This window comes from Notamacropus eugenii, chromosome 3, assembly GCF_028372415.1.
Source record: "Notamacropus eugenii isolate mMacEug1 chromosome 3, mMacEug1.pri_v2, whole genome shotgun sequence".
NCBI lineage: Eukaryota > Metazoa > Chordata > Mammalia > Diprotodontia > Macropodidae > Notamacropus > Notamacropus eugenii.
Genome location: NC_092874.1, coordinates 377,819,767 through 377,840,647, shown reverse-complemented (window position 1 = coordinate 377,840,647; position 20,881 = coordinate 377,819,767).

Below are 20,881 nucleotides of genomic sequence, written 5' to 3'. Positions count from 1 at the left end.
AACACAACCAAAGAAAGACCAAAGAACTCTTGAGTTTTTGGAGGGAGACCTTGGATAGAGTGCTGGCCTGAAGGCAGGAAAACTTGCCTTTCCCCAGTTCAAGTCTGGCCTCAGACACTTACTAGCTGTGTGACCCTGGGCAAGTCGCTAAACCCTGATTGCCTCAGTTTCTCATCTGTAAAATGAACTGGAGAAGGAAATGGCAAACCACTCCAGTATGCACCAAAAAAAAAAAAATGGAGGTAAGAAAGGGGAAGATCAAATCCAAGCCCTGATTCAACTGTTTAACTTGGCATTCAGAACTTGTGTTCTAGTCCTAGCCAACTTTTCCTAGGTCATTTCATATGACTTTCCTTCATAGACTTTATGCTCTAGCCAAACTGGATTCCTAGATCTGGCTTGGATTTGATCTTCCTCTTTCTTACCTCTGTTCTTTTGTGCATACTCTCCCCATCCTGGCACTGTGTGTTGAGAGGCCATTCCTTCTTTACGCTCTGCCCAAGTGCTACATTCTCCATGAAGCCTATTTCTATCCCATCAGCTTCATGGAATTTCTCCTTCCATGAAACTTTCATATCTCTCTGATCTTTCTTATCATATTATTCCTGTATTACTAAAGTTTTAACTCTTCCAGGTCAGACTGTATGTCATATTTTATCCATCTCACATGCCTAGCATATAGTAGATGTTATTGTAATGTTGACTTGAATAAATGTTGAGTACGTGAAGGGGAGTAGTGTGAGATGATGCTACAAAGGTTCATTGGTGTTAGACCAAAGATAGCAATTTAAATGTCAAGGTAAAAAAACCTTATTTTCTATTCAGTTATATGCATTGAGGAGTTACTATTCCTTCAAAACAAAATGTATCAATAGAAACTCTATCTTCACAACAACCCTGGGAGGTAGGTGTTATTATCCCCATTTTACAGATCCAGAACTGAGGCACAGAGAGATTGGTGAGGGTCACATAGCTAGTGTCTGAGGTCACATTTGAATTTAGGTCTTGGCTCCAGGCTTGGTATTCTCTCCACTGATACCTCTCATTTTATAGAGGAAGAAACTGAGGCCCAGAGAGGATCATTTGCCCAGCCCCTCTGAGGCAGCCCATTTCACTTTGGGATGACTTAAAGCATTAGGAAGTGTTTCCTTCCATCAAGCCTTGGTTTGTCTCTTCAGTTTCTCTCTATGGCTCCAAGCAGAACCCAGTGTAAACCTGCTTCTCTGTGACAACTCTTTAGATATTTGAAAATAGCTATTATATTCCCCCATGAATCTTCTGTCCTTCATGCTGACCATGTCTTCAGTCAATCCTGGCATGATCTTGAGGCCCTTTTCACCATCCTTTGGACACTCTCTAATTCATCGTGTCTTCCTAAAAGGCAGCTGTTGTCACAGTGGATAGAGCAACAGGCCTGGAGTCAAGAAGACTCTAAGTCAAATCCAGCTCAAATCTTTGCTTCAGTTTTCACATTTATAAAATGGGAATAATAGTACCTACTTCCCTGAACTGGTGTGAGGATCGAAAGAGATAGTATTTTTAAAGCACTTAGGATAGCACCTGGCACATAATAGGCAGTATGTAAGAGTGCCTTGCCTTTCCCTTCTGCCTTCCTAAAAGCTGTACCCAGAACTGAACACAGTATTTCATATGTGGTCTGACCGGGGCAGAGTTTAGTGGAACTATCACTGCCCTTAGCCTTGGGGCACCCCTTCTCAGTGCAGCCTAACATGCTAGCTTTTTTAGGGTGTCTTATATCACACCATTGATTCATATTGAGCTTGCATTTCTCTAAAACACAAATCTTTTTCACAAGAACTGCTATTTAGCAAGTCATACTTCATGTTAAATATGTGAAATTGATTTTTTGAACCCAAGTATGACATGTCATTAATCCTTTAAATTGCAGCCTATTAGATTTAACCCAATTACCCAGGCTGTTTAAATCTTTTGGGATCCTGAGTCTGTCATACAATATGTTATTTATTGCTCAGCTTTGTGGAATCTAAGTCAATGATTTAAAAAACATTAAGCAAGTACAAGATGAATAAAGCACAAATTCCTGAGACATTTGACCAAAGTCTTCCCTTTAAGTTGAGATAGAATCATTAATGATTACTTTTAATCCATTTAAGCATACTATATATAGTCTAGTGTACATCTCCATTTTAGCTTTCTTTGTCAGCCTTAGTTCATTTTGAGCTTTAGTATTCTTGATACCATTCCTATAAGACTATGCCATGGTCTTGTATTCATTTTCTATTAACTACCCTTGCTTGTATCCTCTAAATGTCTTTTTAAAAGTCTAAGTTTGTTGATGGCCTCCCTCTGCATACACGTCAGTCTCTTTAGACAATTCACCCTTTATTTTCAGAATTTTTTCTCATTGTATCTTCTTTTTTTGAAAATCATGCCAAATATATTTCCACATTAGCCATGTTATCAAAAAAAAAAAACAAAATAAAAAAATAAAGTTTAAAAAATATGCTTCACTCTCCTTTTAGAATTCATCAGTTCTCTCTCTCTGGAGGTGGGTCCTTTGGAATTGTCTTGATGCGGAGTAGCTAAATCTTTCACAGTTTATCATCCTTAAAAGTATTGCTGTTACTATGTACAGTGTTCTGGTTCTGCTCACTTCTCTTTGCATGAGTTCATATAAATCTTCCCAGGTTTTTCTGCTCGTCCATAGCTTATAATACAATTGTATCTTCATTTCGTTGTGGAGCTTTCCATCCCACCTAGACTGATTTACGTCTGTAGAATTTTAGCCTATAGGATCCTATTTGCCTTTTTGTCTGAAACCTTTGGAATCTGCTCTCTCAAAATCTAAGTTATATATATCCAACTACTCCCAGTTTTCCTATCTTAAATTCCAAAATGGGGTCATTACTTTCTCTTCAAGGTTGTGATCACTTCCACTCAATCAACCAGTTCCTCCTTGTTGGTGAAAACTAGGTCTAAAAGTTCCCTTGTTATTTCCCCTGCCTTTTAAAGGAGGAAATTATCATGATCTCTACAGTGCTTAAGCAACTTCAGACTGAATACACCCAGCATTTGGGATCAGTGTTAGTGTCATCCTATGAAATTAAATCTTATAATCAACATTAAACAGAGCTGGAGCTTAAGGATAATGGAAATTGCACTGATCTGAGGAGTCAAGAGCTTTGAATTCATCACAGTTTGGACACATCCTATTTGTGTGACCTTGGGCAAGTCACCTCACTGCTCAGTGCCTCATTTGCCTCACCTGTAATGTGAAGACTAGATTAGCTCCAGATCCTTCCAGATATTCCGTCTTCTGGCTTTATTGTCTTTCAGTGCTGACATTTTGTTCTGTAAGTGGAATTAGCCACTTGAAGAACCAATGATCTGTTCTTTGTGCTTTTAGTTTTTATTGGTATTGTTATGTTTACTTGGTTTCCTAGTTTAACCTCCTTCCGCTCCCAGAGAGCACTCTTTCATATAAATTACAATAAAGGGGGCGGGGTAATTAACTTAGTCATGCACTATTCCACAAGGAAGGGAGGTTCATTCTTACATCTCTTCTTTAGGGCCTTCTGCAGAATTCAGTTGATTGTATTGTTCTTTTCATTTGCACTGTGGTTATATGTGTTGATTTCCTAGTTCTGCACACTTCACTCATCTTTTCTTTTCCTTGATTCCTGGAACTTTGGCCTTAAACCTAAACCTCTTCCCTGAGTCCACCGCTTGCCTCCAACAGTTCTCGCCTTCCGAAAATAATGCTGAGGATCAAGGAAGAGGCTGTGGGAAACCAAGTGGAAGTCTAGGTGTCTTTGGACCGGTTCTGGATAGGCCACGCGCTTGGGCCGCTCTCATACATTCAACGCTTTGGATCGGTCCCCAGGACCTAGGGCTCTGCCTCCAGGCTTGATTGGAAGGAAGAAGCAGACCGTGGGCGGGGGGCAACGTTCCTCTCCAAACCCGGAGGATCTCCTCTGCCCCCATCCCCACACTTTTTTGCGCTTTGCCTCATTTCTACTGTATCCTTGACAGTGGCACCCCAGAAAGAACGTTGGGGGAAAGGGAGCTCAAGAAAAATAGACGATTTTCCCTTCTCCTGGGCAGCAGTAACACCTGGGTAGTATCATGAGAACGTGGTGAGTCTGGTGCCCAGCCTACGCCCCTGCAGCGGAGGGGGAGGTGGGTCAGCCCCAGGGAGAGGAGCTGGGGCCCATACTCCCACCCCACTCGCCCGGGCAGCCCCTCTCCCTCATCCGCCAGCTTAGTGATTTACTCTACTATTTGGGACCGACCCGCTGCGCTGTGACTTCTCATTAATTTGGGGGCCAAGACCCTCGAGGCTGTATGGACTCGTAGGACTGGCACCTTCGTTGGCCTGGGATTTCATTGCTGGACACTTGCGAGTGAAGACGTTCCCTCTGCATCGTAGATCAGCTTCCCTTCTTGACTTCAAGTTTGGAAGAGTAGCCTGAGGGGCCGGACTCCTGACTCCCGCTAGGCTGGCTGTCCAACCACCACTACCGAATTCACTGGGGAACCCAACAGAGGGCAGTGTGGTGCAGTGGAAAGAGATGTTCTAGTTCCAGCTCGGCCTCTTAGGCTCACAGGCTCAGACGTTTAAAGCAGAAAAGAAACCTCGTGCTGTCAAACTCAAACAGAACTAGGGGCCGCCCAGCCTATCCCTGCCGGCCTCGTATTAACCGAGGAAACCCCCATATGAACATTATCGGTGTTCTGGTGTATTTTGATTATTTTGTTAAATATTTACCAATTACCCTTTAATCCTGCTGGGGAGCCCCACTCGGCAAAGGGCCCCAAGTGATACCTCCGGTATAGTGAAATCCCCGATTTTACAGGTGAGCAAATTGTGGATGAGCTCCTGAGGTCACATCGCCAAGAGCAGAACTGGAGCGGGAGCTTCCCTCCGTTGGCTGCAATTTTAACTCCTGTAAAATTTGTGCAAAAAGCTTTACCTCTCATGAGTAAAAGAGCAGATGATCTCTGTGGTTCTTTGAAATGCCTGCTATGATCTACTTCATATTCCTGAAACGGTAATATAGTAGGATATATATTATATATAGTATGGTATATATAGTGTGGTATATATACTGCAGTAGTATAGTAGGGTAAGCTGCTATCCTTTTTCTGCTAAGAACATGATGGAGAATTAATCATATTGTGCCTCACAAAAGATGTTCACTAGATATGAGAGAAAATTCTTAACCATGAAAGGCTTAAGAAAAAGGAATGGGTGAAGAACGAAACCTTTTTGAAGTTTTTGTTATGTTTTGGTTTGTTTTTTTTATGGCCAGAGTTACTTTATATGGGTCAAAGGCAATCCTTATTTGGAAGGAACAGAAAGGATGAGATGAAATGGAAATGGGTTAACCAGCCATTTGACAAACGTATTGAGTATGTATACAGGTAAGGTAAAACTGATATGAAATTATTTTACCATAATGGAATTTTGTTAAAATAAATACATTCATAGAAGTTTCCTTCCCCCTTCCCCACTGAATTTGCAAATAAAAAGAAATGCTTTGAATTCAGCATATGGACTAGATACATATAACTCCACACATATCTTTGGGCCTTAGTTTTCTCATCTGTAAAATTTGGGAGTTGAACTAGAGCAGAGGTTCCCAAACTTATTTGGTCTGCTGCCCCCTTTAAAAAAAAAATTCAGTTTGCCCGTGGAAATCTACTTTCTTTAACCCTTTAAGGTTCTGGGTTTTTTTTGAAATTTGCATCATTTCAAAAAAACATATATTTTATGTGACAAATTTAATAATTTATTTTAAATTTGTGGGGTTTTCCTGCGTTGAAGTTTTGATGATGCACCTTATAGTATTGTACTGTAAACAAGTCATTCCACATATTCCTGCAGATGCATGCTGGACTTCCTGACAATGGGTGACAGACTCACCTGCCAACACTTGCTTGTTAAGACATGTCCACCGATTGTTATAACAAGCATTTTGTGTGTTTATTTGGAAAATAATGTAATCACAATGACTTTAACTCTGAAACACAACAGATGAAACATGTACAAATGGTTTTTCAGAATTTTTTTCTCTTCTCTTCTTATACATCCACTGCCTCCTTATTTTAATTCAGTGTCTCCCAATTGAAACCCAGACTACTCCCACCCCTCTGCATTGTTCCGGTACCCCGCAGGAGGCGGTATTACCCACTTTTGGAACCTCTGGTTAGATCCCATATTTCCTGGGGCATCATATTGGTGAATGCTTTGCGTTTCGGTTTCATTTTAAGTGTCTGAGGCTCTCATATGGAGAGATTTGCTTAGCATAGTGCTTTATATATTAGGGGTTCCAAGTAGCAGACCCCTTGCTGCCAAGTAATGGAATTAGGAAGTGGGTTTAGTGATTGAGAAATCCTGAAAGAGAGCTTCCCATACACTAGAGATCCCAAACAACAAATCTGACTTGTCTCCTTAAGATACATCACTAAGATTTGCAATGAACTTGAGTTGTGAATGTTTGTGTGTACTGTTTGCTGATAAAGCACGTAGTTCACTGGGAATAAACTAAAAAGTTACCATTTTCAAGGTGGATACGGGTTGCCCGAGTCATGTTACTTTGTTCCAGAAACCTTGTCAATTGGTCCAGCTTTTCTAATTTGATTTTTTGGCTTGAGGTGGTGTTTTTTTTTTTTTAGTTTTGACTTTCACAAGTCAAGTAGAGGACTCATGATGAAATGTATTACCCATCTGATAGAGAGGTGATGTTCTCTGCAGAACGGGTGTGTGTGTGTGTATGTGTGTGTGTGTGTGTGTGTGTGTGTGTGTGTGTGTGTGTGTGTGTGAAAGAGAGAGAGAGATGGTCAATGTGTGAATTTCTTTTTCTTGACTATAAATGTTTGTGAAAAGGTTTTTGTTTTTTTTCTTTTCTCAGTGGCAGTGGGGGTGGGGGAAGGTTTGCTGAGACAGGAAGAGAAGGTAGATCTTCATGAAAGTAAAATAAAATTTAAACAGAATAAATGTTGACTGTTTTCCAAACCCTTTTCTGCTTAGTTCCTTTGTATAAACAACTTAACATTAAAATTCTGGACAAGAGTTGTTTTGTTTGAGGAAGACCTTGGGGAATTGAGAAACCCTAGGTCTAATCCCAGTATGCCACTAACTAGTTACTTAGTTCTATAACTGGGAAAAAGTAATTTAACTTCTTTGGTCTCTGTCTGCAGAATGAGAGGCTTAGAGTAAGTAGGTAATCCAAAGTTCTGTGAGGCTATGAAATATTTAATGTTTCAAATTGCTCCTTTATGAAAAACAAAAATTGTAAGTATTTCAACTGTAGCTCTCATATGCTTGCCTATGAAGCACAAATAGCACACAATAATAATAGTAATGAATAAATAATAATAGCTATAACATTAAATAGCTCTTCAGAGTTTGCAAAGTACTTTACATATGTTATCTCATTTGGTCCTCTCAATAACCCTGTGAAGTAGGTACCATTATTATCCCCATTTTACAGATGAGTAAATAGACTAAAAAAAGTGACTTATCTAGGATCACGTTAAATGTCCGAGGCAAGATTCTAACTTGTCTTCTTGACAAGTCCATCTTTCTATCCACTGCACCACCTATCTGCCTAACATTTATAAAAGTGGAGATTAAAAAAAATTATTGTTTGAGATCACCCTAAAGTATGGAACTCATTTAAATAGATCAACAAATCAGTAATCCTGTGGTCCATCCAGTAGGTATAGAAATGGTTTTATTATACAGAAAGCTTTTCTCCAATATTAAGATTTATTAAAGATCTACCATATTCAAAGGATTATCCTAAAGGAGATGCAAAAAAAGACTATTCATTGTACTGGGGAAAAATAGGTGTTGACTAAAGTCACTTTCCTCCATCAACAAATCTGGATTGGTTCAATCTGCAATTTGGTCACCTTCACTTTTGCTAATATAGTAACTACCATTGTTTATATAGACAGGGCAAAAAATTATATCAGCATCCAAAAGTGATGCAGGGGTCAATTCTGCCTTATTACATTTTGACAGTTTTTTTATTCCCCCTCCATCATTTCCCTAACTCATTTCCCTTTCTCATTCTGAGTTTAGAAAAGAGCTGTTGGCCACCCAGAGTAAATGCCTTCCCTGGCAGAAAATTTCATGCTGGCTTTTCCTGAGATCTCTTAGTAAAATTAATTTCCTAAATACTTTAAAAAATTTTTTATAAATTTTCTCCCGTGTGCAACCTACCTATATGACTCTAGACCCATCTGTGGCTCCAATTGACTTAGTTAATGTCAGTTGATATTTAGAGCTGAAATGGTTTCATACTCTAGTGTCCATTTTACTTCTCTGTACCTCCTGTCCTGCTTTGCTTCCATCTAGTTGCATTTCACAAGCACAAATAATCTATGCCATAAAAGCCAGCCATACTGTATTACCATATCTTCTGATTATCATGAAACATGAGGGAAATGGTAGTGAGGATAATCTAAAGGTCCTTGGCTTCTGAATGCATTATGTATTTATTTTTGCAGTAGATTTGCTTTACTAATTCTGTTTGATATGGGGTATTATTCCACAGAGCACATACCAGTGACATTAAAAGGAAAGCAAGAAGCTGATAATATGGACATATAACTGGGTACAAACATTTGTTGTGCATAAGCTATATGCAGATTACTGAAGGTTGAATATAGTTACTACCCCTACCTGTGTACTAATCCCTGTAAGGGTATTGTCCATAGTGAATTTCAGGTCCCTTTATAAAGAATGTACTATGAGGCTCAGATGGAAGTATTTGGTGCCAGAGAAGAATGAAAAGCAGTAATCTCCCCCCACAGAGCTTTCTCCCATTTACATAGAAATCCTGGGTTTTCTGCACTGGAGAAATCACATCAAAGATGTGTACTATGGCCAATTGCCTTGGCACAGTTAGGACACTTGGAGTGCTTTTGCCCTATGTGGATTCTCTGATGCTCAATGAGGTGGGCAGTCTGACTGAAGCACCTCCTGCAGTCAGGACATTGGTAAGGTTTTTCCTCGCAGTGGTTACTACAGTGACAGATGAGGTGAGAATTATCTCCAAAACTTTTCCCACACTCATTACATTTATAGGATATTTCTCCAGTGTGGGTATGTAATAAGATTAGAACTATGGCTAAAATCCTTTCCACACTCAGGAAAGGGTTTTTCTCCCATGTGAGTTCTCTAGTGAGTGGCAAGGTTAGAGATCTGATTGAAGCTTTTCCCATATATGGAACATTTGTGGGCCTTCTCTCCCAGGTGTATTCTCTGGTGCTCATTGAGAAGGGAGCTCTCCCAGAAGCACTTCCCACAAGAGAAGAGGGGACATACTTTTAAAGATTTCTGATCTCACTAGGCTACAGATATGGTACAGTGCATGGAATGCTGGACTTGGAGTCAGAGGTCATGGCTACCCATTTCAGAAATGGTGCTATCTTTCACTGTGGCTTTAGGCACTCAACTTCTCCGCACCTCAGTTTTATAGGACCATGGGTTTAGAAATGGAAGAAACCATAGAGATACATTTTACCAGTGAGCAAAGACCAAAAGAGATTAAGACTTCCCCAAAGTCACACGGTAAATGGCAGAGCCACAATTTCACACTTTTTTCGTCTAGATGACCTTTGAACTCCCTTCCTGCTTTAAACTTGTGATCCTTTGACCCCTCCACCGATGAAGATTGTTGTCCCTATGAGAGTTGCCAGATATACTTGTATCACCAGACTCATAATCAGTCTTTTCATATTGGTGGCACCTATCAGGACTTGAGGTTTATTGGCATAACCTTTAAGAGCCTAGTGTTCAACTCCTAATCATTTCTGCCACACTCTAGGAACTGAAATTCGTAGGAGCTGGTAGAAGCAGCCCCCTTCTTCCCACTTTGAGATCTTCCCTTTCCTCCTACCTTTCCCTTTGTGTCCCCAAAGTAAAGTCTTTCACCTAACCTTACATCATTGCCACCTTGGCACCAGCATTACCTTTCCTGAGAGCAGAAGAGCTGATATACACCCTGCTTGTATAAGCCACTTTGAAACCCTGAGTTCTACAGGTGTTATCATTATGGACTGATAAAGACCTTTTTAGACCAAATTGTGATATTTTATACCTGCACAAGAAAGGTAAAGACAGCTATATTGCCTGTGATCCCCTGGAAGGAGAAGCCAGTGTAAATGTGCAGATTAAAGCAGGTTTCCCCAAAGGAAGGAAAAGAAGTATTTTATTTAATGAATCCCAACCTCCGAAAATACTTCTCTGGCATCTAAGTGCAAAATACTGACCACTTAATTTATTAGGTGAAAGTTACATCTGAAGCATGCATGGGTATTGATAATGAGCAAGTCTTTTCCCTCCAGGGCAAGATGCAGGCATGCTTCTGACCTGAACCATTCTTCCTGGGTGACAAGGAGATGTAGAGAGCAGATGGGACTATCCCTCCAATTGTACATTTTTGTGCTTAACTTGGTAGCATCCTATACTTTTTTTGAAAGGGAAGAGTTAAGGCTGGCCATTCAATCCCACTCCACACTCTGCCAATTTTGCACATCATTCTTCCTCCCACCAATATAGGAAGAATCCTCAACATTGTTGTCCAGAAGTTAGGTCTGTTCCCTAATTAGTAACTGGTACCGTTACTTGGGGGATGAGTTTGTAGTGATAATTATTTACTTTATTAATTTAATTAACTAATTTTCATAATATTTTGGTAAATGTGTATATTTTATACAATTTAACAAATAATGTAATTATTATTTATAATTAATTTATTAATTAAGTTAATTAAATATAAACTTGTCTATTTATTATTAGCTGACTTCATCTCCTGTTCCTGGGCCACACCCTTTTCCTAAAACTCTTCTTATTAGTCCACTTTTGTCATCTAAATCCAGTTTCTTGATATTTTTCTAGAATTGAATTTAAATTAAATGAAATTAAAGTGGGGAGTAGAAGGAGACTCCAGTCATCTGTGCCCCAAGATTAGGCATCCAAGTAGCTCTTTTGTTGGGAACCTTGGATATAGCAGGCCCTCAATCTTTAATTAAATTGGCACTTCATTTGGGGCTTGAAGTAAGAAAAGGCCTTGAATAGACTGAAATGGAAGGGAGTTCATAAACAAATTCACTGACACAGGAGAGAGCAGAAAAAGAACAGGCAGCAGAAAGTGATCCAGTTGAACAAGATTGGAGCCTGCATGACGTGGAGTAATATAAGACTAAGAGAGGTAGGTGAGAGCCAGATAGTAAAGAGTCTTGAGTGCCAGGATACTGAGAAAAGCTTGGGGATAAAGATAGAGATTTGAAATTCATATGCACAGAGATGTTAATTCAAGGCGTATCAGTCAATAAGATGACAGAGAGAAAAGAAAGTAGAGAAAGAAGAGGGCCACTGACAAAACTCTTGGGGAAAACTGATACTTAAGGTCTGATGGGAGAAACTAGTATGAAACAGAGGAGTGGGGAGAGGGGTGGAGAACTATAAATTTCAGGGTGACAGATGAGGAAGGTCAAGGCACCAAAGGCTAAGACATCCTGATCAACTAGGTGGCACAGTGGATGGCACACCAACCCTGGAGTCAGGAAGACCTGAGTTCAGATCTGGCCTCAGATACTTATTAGTTGTGTGACCCTGGGCAAGTCACTTAACCCCAATTGCCTACAAGTACACACACACATATGCATATGCGTATATGTGTGTGTGAGTAGATAGATAGATAGATAGACAGACAGATAGATAGATAGATAAAAGCATACATATCTATATATAAGCACTTTAAAATTGTTTTAATAGCAATTTAATGCATCTAATCTCATCACTATTACTTATTAAAATAGCTTGATAGTTGATCATGCAATATTACTTAGGGCAAACTTTGGCATTAAATATTAACATGGTCAACTTTTTTCACTGTTACTTTCCATTTATGTGTAGCTTGTGACTCTTTTTTCCGTGAAACTACCCAGCAGCCTCTGACAGAAGAAATGTTCCTCATTTTCCAAATGGGGGACATTTGGTTGTGCAGGATAATTGCTCCGTACCTCCCTCTTTTCCATTCAGATTTCTCCATGTCTCAGAACCCCAGGTCTCCCACTCTAGCCCTAGCCTCTATTGCTGTAAGTGGAAAAGTTTGTCTGGGGCATGGAAAGGTTCTTAACTTGGAGTCTGTGAACTTTTTAAAAAATATTTTGATAATTGTATTTCAAACACAGTTGGTTTCGTTTGTAATTCTATGTATTGTGTATTATGTATTAAAAACATTACTTTAAGAAGGGGTCCAGAGGCTTTACCACACTGTCAAAGGGGTAAAGAATATCTGGTTAGGGTTTGCAAGAGGATATTCACAAGTCTAAGGAAAAGGTGGGGATCTAAGAAAACTATTGGGGAAAAGCCCCATCAAAGAAAGGAGGATGAATCAAGAGAAGGGGAACAGGCTCAAATTTGTATATTAAGACGAGGAAGAGGCATGTCACAGGAGGAGCACCAATGTGAATAAAGCCTCATTAAAAGTAAACTTAAAAATTAAAATTATGACTAGGGAAAATGGCCTGAGGTATTGGGGTATGATGAAGGAAACTCTAGTTCCTCTGATAGATTTGATCCTGCTCCCATATTTCTATTCGTTCTCAATCTGTATCTGTTCCTCTTCCTTCCCAAGGGTTAATGATAGATGGGTATGTCAGGGAAAGGAGAAACCTTCCAGATGTTCTGTCCAGATGTTACCATTTCATCTTAAGCCCTAAGAAATGGCATTTGAAGGAAATAGCTTTGAAGAATTAAGACGGTAGTTTAAGCAGTAAGCTCCAAAGTAAAAATTCAGATCATTCTCCCATAGTATGCAAGTATAATGGAGACATCTTGGGGTTTGGAGACAGGCTGCCTGGGTTCTGAGACAGACAGAACCAAAAAAAAAAAGGTGCTTACCCATAAGAAGCACATTCCAGTAGTTTTCAAACATGGTGTGGCTCTACAGTACCCCTGAATAGGGCCTAGCTGCTCCTTTTGGGAAGGAGACAACCTGAGATTCCCCAAATGTGTAGAGTCAGACCAAAGAGGGGGATCTGAGTTGGTAAAACACTAGTTAACCCAAAAGTCCTCATCTGAGTGGAACAGGAAGTTGCCTTCCTCAGCCTCTCTAGGATGCTAGAATATAGGCACTTCCTAGACTTAACCCTTCCCTCTCCAATCAGAAGGAAAAGAAAATCTTTTTGATAGACCCATTAATTGAAAGAACTAGATTTATACCCAGTTACTTCCAGTATTCTTATATTTACAACCACAAATCACTCCGTTCTATCAAGCTCTGTCAGTGACTTCCACAGAATAGTCTTGAATTTTAAGATAAGGACAAGAAAGTGTTAACCCTGAGTACAGGGAATTTGTAGTTTCTAGTCACTTACTCTGACTCTCAGTTTCCTCACCAGTAAAACAAGAGCTTTGGACTAGATAATCTCCAAAGTCTTTTCCAGTCCTGACATTTTGAAACCCTAGTCCCACAAAAAATTTATGTTGAGCCATAACCTGGCAATTTCACCTTTGTATTATCTCTCTACTATGCTTCCTTTACTCCTCTGATACTACCACCATCCAGGTACAGGTCCTCATCACCTCAGATCAGGACTATTTTAAGAGCCTGCTTGTTGGTCTGCCTGCCACAGATCTCTTCCACACTCCATTCCGTCCTCCATTCAGCTGCCAAAATGATTTTCTTAAAACCCAAGTTCAACCATGTCACTCCCCTTCTCAGAAAACCCTAGTGGTTGCTTATCACTTCTGAGAGCAACTAGAAAATCCTGTTTAGCATTCAAAAACCTTCATAACCTAGTGCCCCTCCTCTACCCTATGTGGATGAAGAGATAGCAAAGTAGACTGATAGGAACTGTCATACAGATAAAAGGAGGACAAATAAAGAGCAGTCCTACAAACCCAGAGAGAATATTCAGAAGAAGCTGGTCAAGAGCATCAAATGCTGAGAAGCCAGAAAGGATAATTGGCAATTAAGAGACCATTGGTAATTTTGGAGATTACAGTTTCAGTTGAATGATGCAATCAGAAGCTAGATGGCAGAAAGTTTAGAAGAGAATAAGGGAAGATGTAAAATCACTGATTGTAGCTGTTTTTCCCCAAGGAATTTAGCTGAGAAAGGGAGAGGATATACAAGATGATGGTCGTTGGGCATAGTAGGATCCAGTGAGGTGTTTCTTTTTAAAGATAAGAGAGACTTGGATGTATACGTAGGCAGGAGGGAACGGGGCCAGTAGACAGAAAATGATTAGGGAAAAAATGAAGATGATGTTGATAGCAGTCAGCTGGAGAAGATGGGAAGAGATAGAATCAAGAATACAAGTAGAGGGGTTGGCCTTGGCAAGTCATGCCATCATCAGATAACACAGTAAAGGAGATAGTGGAAGAATGCCAGAGGGCTGTGAGCTTAGGAGGAGGGGAGAAGTAGGAGCTGTTATTTAATGGCCTCAGATTTTTCAGTTGAATATGAGGCAAGGTTCTCAGCAGAGTGAAGAGAAGGGAGCAAAGAAAGGCAAGAAATTTTAATGATCATGTGTAAAGCCTGTAAAAGCCAACCACTGCTTCTCTGTATGCTGATCTTGTGTTTAATAGCAACTTAAATCTGGGATCCTATTTCTTGTGAAATCTTCTCCATGACTTAGTCATACAGAATTCCCCTCCGTAAAATTGTAGATCTTACAAAAAACAAAAACAACATAAAGACAATTCTATTTTGTTTATTTGAAATGCATATATCTGCTATGACCAACTTCAAACAACATGCACAGTTCAGAGTATCATACTGTTTCTCTTTTTTTAATTAGAACACATTTTTATTGAGTCCTTATTTTTAAAAAAAAAAATTCCTTTATACTTTTACTTTATTAGGTTTAAGGTTTTTAAAAAATAATTTATTTATTTTTAGTTTTCAACATTCACTTCCATAAGATTTTGAGTTTTAAATTTTCTCTCTCTCTCTCCTCCTCCCCCCTCCCCAAGATGGTGTGCAATCTGATATATATTCTATTTATAAATTCATATTAAACATATTTTCACATTAGTCATGACTTAAAGAAGAATTAGGACCAATGGGAGGAACCATGAGAAAGAAGAAAGAAAACAAACCAACAAAAGAAAAGGAGAGCAAATAGTATGCTTCTATCTGTTCTTTCTCTAGATGTGGATAGCATTTTCCATGGTGAGTCTTTTTGAGTTGTGTAGATCTTCTCATTACTGAGAAGAGCTAAGTCTATCAAAGTTAGTCATCAAACAATGTGGTTGTTACTGTATACAATTCATACTGTTTCTTTGTTTCATTTGAAGTTTCACAGTCATCCTAGACACAACATCACTATCGAATAGTGATGCAAAAATATTGAATAAAATATAAGTAAAGAGCCAACATCAACATATTAAAAAGGTTACATATCTTGACTAGGTGACATTTATACTAGAAATGAAGGACTGGTTTGGTATTTGGAAATCTACACACACTATAGGTTACGTTAATAACAAAAGCTAAAATTCACATAATTTTATCAGTGGATGTAGAAAAGGGTTTTGACAAAATATACCTTTTTCTGTAAAAATCAATATACTTGAAAACAGAAATAAATAGCCCATTCTTTAATATGGTAAAGACAATCAAGACCAAGGAGCACCATTATATATAAGAAAAATGATAGAGATCTATCCATTAAGATGAGGGGGTAAAGCAAAGAAGTCTATTGTCAACATTATTATCTGACATGTTTGGGGCAGCTAGGTGGTGCAGTGGATAAAGCACCAGTGCAGGAGTCAGGAGGACCTGAGTTCAAATCTCAACTCAGACACTTGACATTCACTAGCTGTGTGACCTTGGGCAAGTCACTTAACCCCAATTGCCTCATCTTGTGTCATCTGCAGTCATTCTGATCAATATCTGGTCCCTGGATTCAGATGGCTCTGGAGGAAAAGTAAGGCTGGTGACCTGCACAGCCCTCCCTCACTCAAAACAAAGTCAAGTGCAAGTCACGTCACCATTTCTCTGATGATATGGTCTTCTTTGGCTACAAAGGATGAATAAACACAATCTGATATGGTGCTAAAAGTCAACTAAAAATTAACTGAAGCAATATCATTAGCAAAATAGCAGGATATAAAATAAACTCATATAAATCATCAGTTTTTTTCTATTTAATAGCAATAAAACCCAGCAGAGAGAAATTTCATTCAAAATAATTATATCATGTATAAAAAATGTGGTAGTTGTAGTGTCAATGCAATATTCACAGTGTCTACAGTGGCCATGCATATACTGGCACAATTCTGAATCATGAAATACAACAGACTCTCCACATGGAAGACAGAACCAAAACATTTATTCAGACACCAGAAAGCCAGATGCGTTACAACAACAAAAATCTATACACAATAATAATGCAGAGGACAACACCATCCCCAAGCCTTCCCCCTGCTAGGATTCCCACAAACCAGCTCCATTAAACAAATCACAAGCAGGATCTCTTAAACAAAATCACAAACACGCTCTCTCACTCATGCTAGTCAGCAGCTTGCATGCCTGCATCCTTCCTAGCTCTGACTAATTTTCTCTCAGCTCTGTTTTAGCTCCACCTCTTCCTGTTCCACCTTTCCTGTTCAACTCATTCAGCAAGCTCCTCCCACTATAGACTTCATGTGACTCAGACTTCCATGGTCTGAGGCAGGTCACATGGACCTATTAATGTATGGCAAAGATCCCCCCATTTAAATTACCATTACATGCTGCCCCAAGATCTCTCATATTCATTACATAGGTTGGGGGGGCAACTAGTATCAACAGAATTGTAACGAATAACAGAAAATAAGCATATAAAACAGTATCTTAGGGTGGGACTTGAGCAAAGCACCCCTTGATTCCCCCCTTGAATGAATGGAGCCCAAACTCTTGGGGTAAGGGATGAAGGTCTTTTCTTCCATAGCTACTTCCTATTGAGATTGGACGTAGAGTCGTCCCTGCTCCCAGAGGTCCCATTCGAGGAGTGAGTTCCTCTGTTTTCATCTGGAACTTGATTTACACCAGGTCCAGGAGTTACACATCACAATTGTGGACAGGGGGTGACATTGAGCTTAAATGATCAGGCATCTATAGGTGGAGGGTATTAAGCCTGCAGAAAACAAATATGACAAACAAGGTGAACAAACAAAAAACCAAAAAGAAACAAGGAGACAATAACCAGAAGCAGGATAGATAAAGGGTCAGCCATGCTTCTGGAGTACATGAATCCACTATCACAGCCTCATTCACTGTTGTTTACTGTTTTCTAATTTGCACTTTGGGGGTCATCATTCCTGGCCAATCTCCCATTCTCCCTGCCTGTGTGACAAATTTGGATACAATGTTTCAGGAGGATCTGTAGGGAGCAGTTCCCACTTCCCTGCTCAGTCTAAAATCAAGCTTCTTTACTTGATACATTTTATATAGTTCATTAGTTGGAATGCCATCTATTCTTGAAAAATCTACCCCTGCTCTCAATAGAGTGGTAAATATTTCTTTTCTTGTCAATCTATTCTGACTTTGAATCTGCTAGCTATTTACTCTTCTCTCTCCCATACTTTGGGTGAACCAACTCAAAATATCTGTGACCTCCTACTGAGTAAAATCCTCAATTACCTCCCCAAACACTGTGGGGGGAGGCGGGAGGCCTGATTCCCCTGCTTCCTTCTTAGTACTGGCTGAACCTCAGCCCCCTCACTTGTTTCATTCTCCTCCCACACATCCTCCTGGTCTGTGTTTAGGCCTGAATCAAGCCCAGCCTGTATAAGAACTACATTCACTTTGCTATTAACTTTTCAACTCCTTCTGTGAGCCAAATCAATAACAGCTTTTTTTCCTACCACCTGAGATCCTCTAGTTAGCTCTTCTAAAAGAGAGTTTGAATACTGTAGCATAAAAAGCCTCTTATTCAAATCAGCAAACTCCCTTTCCATCTGAACCTTCTCCTTCAGCAGCTTGTCTCTGTTTGTACATACAATTTGATAGCTTATTTGAGGCAATGCCCAGCCCCTCCTATACACCCCTGCCACATCTTTCCCTAGTTCTATTGGTATTCCCTGCAAACATCTTTCTAAGTCTCTGGGTTCTCCCTTCTATAACCTTGGTTCCCAGTTTTCACAAAGCCCTGTGTCTTTAGCCCATTCTCTTGCTAGGGAGGAATAAGGCAAATCTTCCTATCCTGGGACATACATGTTTTCCTCTGTCTCCTCTGCCTTTCTTTCAGTCTCCACACAGAGTTCTGATATTTTGTGATCTCACCCCAGTCACCATTTGTAGCACCAATACAATATTTACAGCATCTACAGCAGCCATGAATATACTGGCACAATTCTAAATCGCTAAATAGAACAGACTCTCTACATGGAAGACAGAACCAAAACATTTATTCAGACACCAGAAAGCCAGATCCCTCACAGCAACAAAAATCCCTACAATAACAATGCAGAAGACAACACCATCCCCAAATTACCATTACAATATTCTACCTACAAGGACACACTCAGGAACTACATGAACACAGTTATAAAACATCCTTGACTTGGAAGCCCTAGGTTTGGGCTCTTCTCTCCTGGTCCCCTTACAAAGATGCAGGTTGACAGCTTCCTTGGTCTGTCTTTGATCCCCATCTGTGAGCTAGGACAGACTTTTATCTAGTCCTCTTTCCATAGTGCCTGAAAACTTCTGGTCTTACAGAACTAGACAGACTTTTTTTTTTTTAACATGGCCAATGCCTGTATTTTTTTAATTTTTATTTTTTGCTATAGTTATTTGTCACAAGGAAGGATTTCAGGCTTTTATAATTCGGGGAGGGGCGGAGATGAGTGCTAGTGTTAGTAATGCCAAAAAATGAAAAGACAGGGACTAACGCATCTAAAAAAAACATACAGAAGAGAATAGAAGACAGTTCAGAGGAAGACAGACATTATGAAATGTGTTGAATTTATCACATCCTTTTTTTAAAAAAAGCTCATATGATAAAAACATTTTCATTTCTTGTGGAGTCCTACTTTTCGGTTCTTCTTTGTATATGGAAATGTTCCCTAATGGAATTAAAGGGAACAACTTCATTACATGAACAAAGATTAGTCTTAAGGTTTTTAAACCCTGGGGAACTTGAAACATTGTAAATTGAAAGCTGCCTCGAAAGGATAACTTCTGCAAGCAAAGAGGAGGGAATTACTCTTTTCTCTCCTTCCTTCATGCTACATCATCCTAACCCCCATTCCAGCATCAGCCATGTAGTTTTGAAGGGCAGCAATTAAAGCAGTAGAAGACACATTCACACACGGAGACAGACTTAAAGAGCTGTGACTTCTCACAGCATAGAAAATTCTGGGTACGGTTGAGAGCAGACCCTGGGAAATTAGCTGAGCCACCAATTCACCAGAGATACTGCATCCAAGAGGAGCTTAACAAGACTTTCTTCTGTGAAAAGGGAAAAGAGCTTAAGACTTCCAAGCTCTTCAGTACATGGAGATGCGAATTGTCTTTGTCATATGTAGCATCCTCATCACTATTGTACTTTAACCCTCTCTTTCCATGGATGCTTATATGTTTGTGGGAAAGCACACTTCCCTTTGGGGAGGGGGAATGTGATATTTTATAGCAGCTCTTTTTTCCAGTATCAGCAAATGCTTTTGCTACAGTTTCTACTGGCTGTTTATTAATGGAATGAGAGGCATCAGAAGCTCATGAACTCTGATTCCTCAAAGTTACTAAGGACCTCTTAGCTGCCAAATTCATTGTCTTTTTTCAGTCCTCAATCCCCTTGACCTCTCTGCAGTCTTTTACACTGTTGATCACTCTCTCAATACTGTTGATCACTCTCTTCTCTCTGGGTTCTTAGGATCCCACTCTCTCCTGGTTCTTCTCCTACCTGACTGCTCTTTTTCTGTCTCCTGTTTCTCTTCATCATTAGATCATGTTTTCTAAAAGTATTTGTCCCCCAGGATTCTGTCTTGACCCCTCTTAATTTGGGGGGTGAATTGGGGGCAAACACATGCTGGCGATAGTGATGCCATCTCATCGGATCCCATGGATTGAATTGCTGAAGATTCTCAAATCTACATATGCTGTCCCAGTCTCTTTGCTGACCTCCAATGTCACATGTCCAACTGCCTTTCAGACATTTCAAGTTGGATGCCTAGTAGACATTTTAAACTCAATATGTCCAAAAGAGAATTCATTATCTTTCCCCCTAAATCCTTACCCCCCCCACCTTCCCTGTTCCCATCTCTCAGGCTCACAACCTAAGTGTCATTTTGCACTATCTCTTACTCCCCCAAATCCAAACTGTTGCCAAGGTTTGTCAATTTTACCTCTGCAACATCTCTCAAATGGTCCCCTTGTCTCCTCTGACACTGCCATCATTCTAGTGTAGGCAGGACCTCATCACCTCACACCTGGACAACTACAATAGCCTGTTGGTGTGTCTGCCTGACTCGAATCTCCTCACTCCAATCCATCCTCCATTCAGTCAACAAAATTTTCCTAAACTGAAGGTCTGATCATGTTAACCAACCCCTCTCCCTGCCCCCCAGTAAACTCAAGTAGTTCCCTCTGCTTGACATTCAAAGCCCTTCATAGGTTATTACTTAGCCCCCTCCTACCATTCTAGTCTTCTTACACCTTACTCAACTACAGATATATTCTTCAGTCCAGTGACACTGACCTCCAGGCTGTTCCACACACAAGACATTCCATGTCTCTTGACTCCGGCATTTTCCCTTTCCTGGAACACTCTCCCTTCTCCACTCTGGACTACTATCGTCTCTGGCTTCCTTTAAGTCCCAACTAAAATTCCACCTTCTACAAGAAACTTTCTCCAAACCTCCTACCTTCCCCATATTATTTCCTAT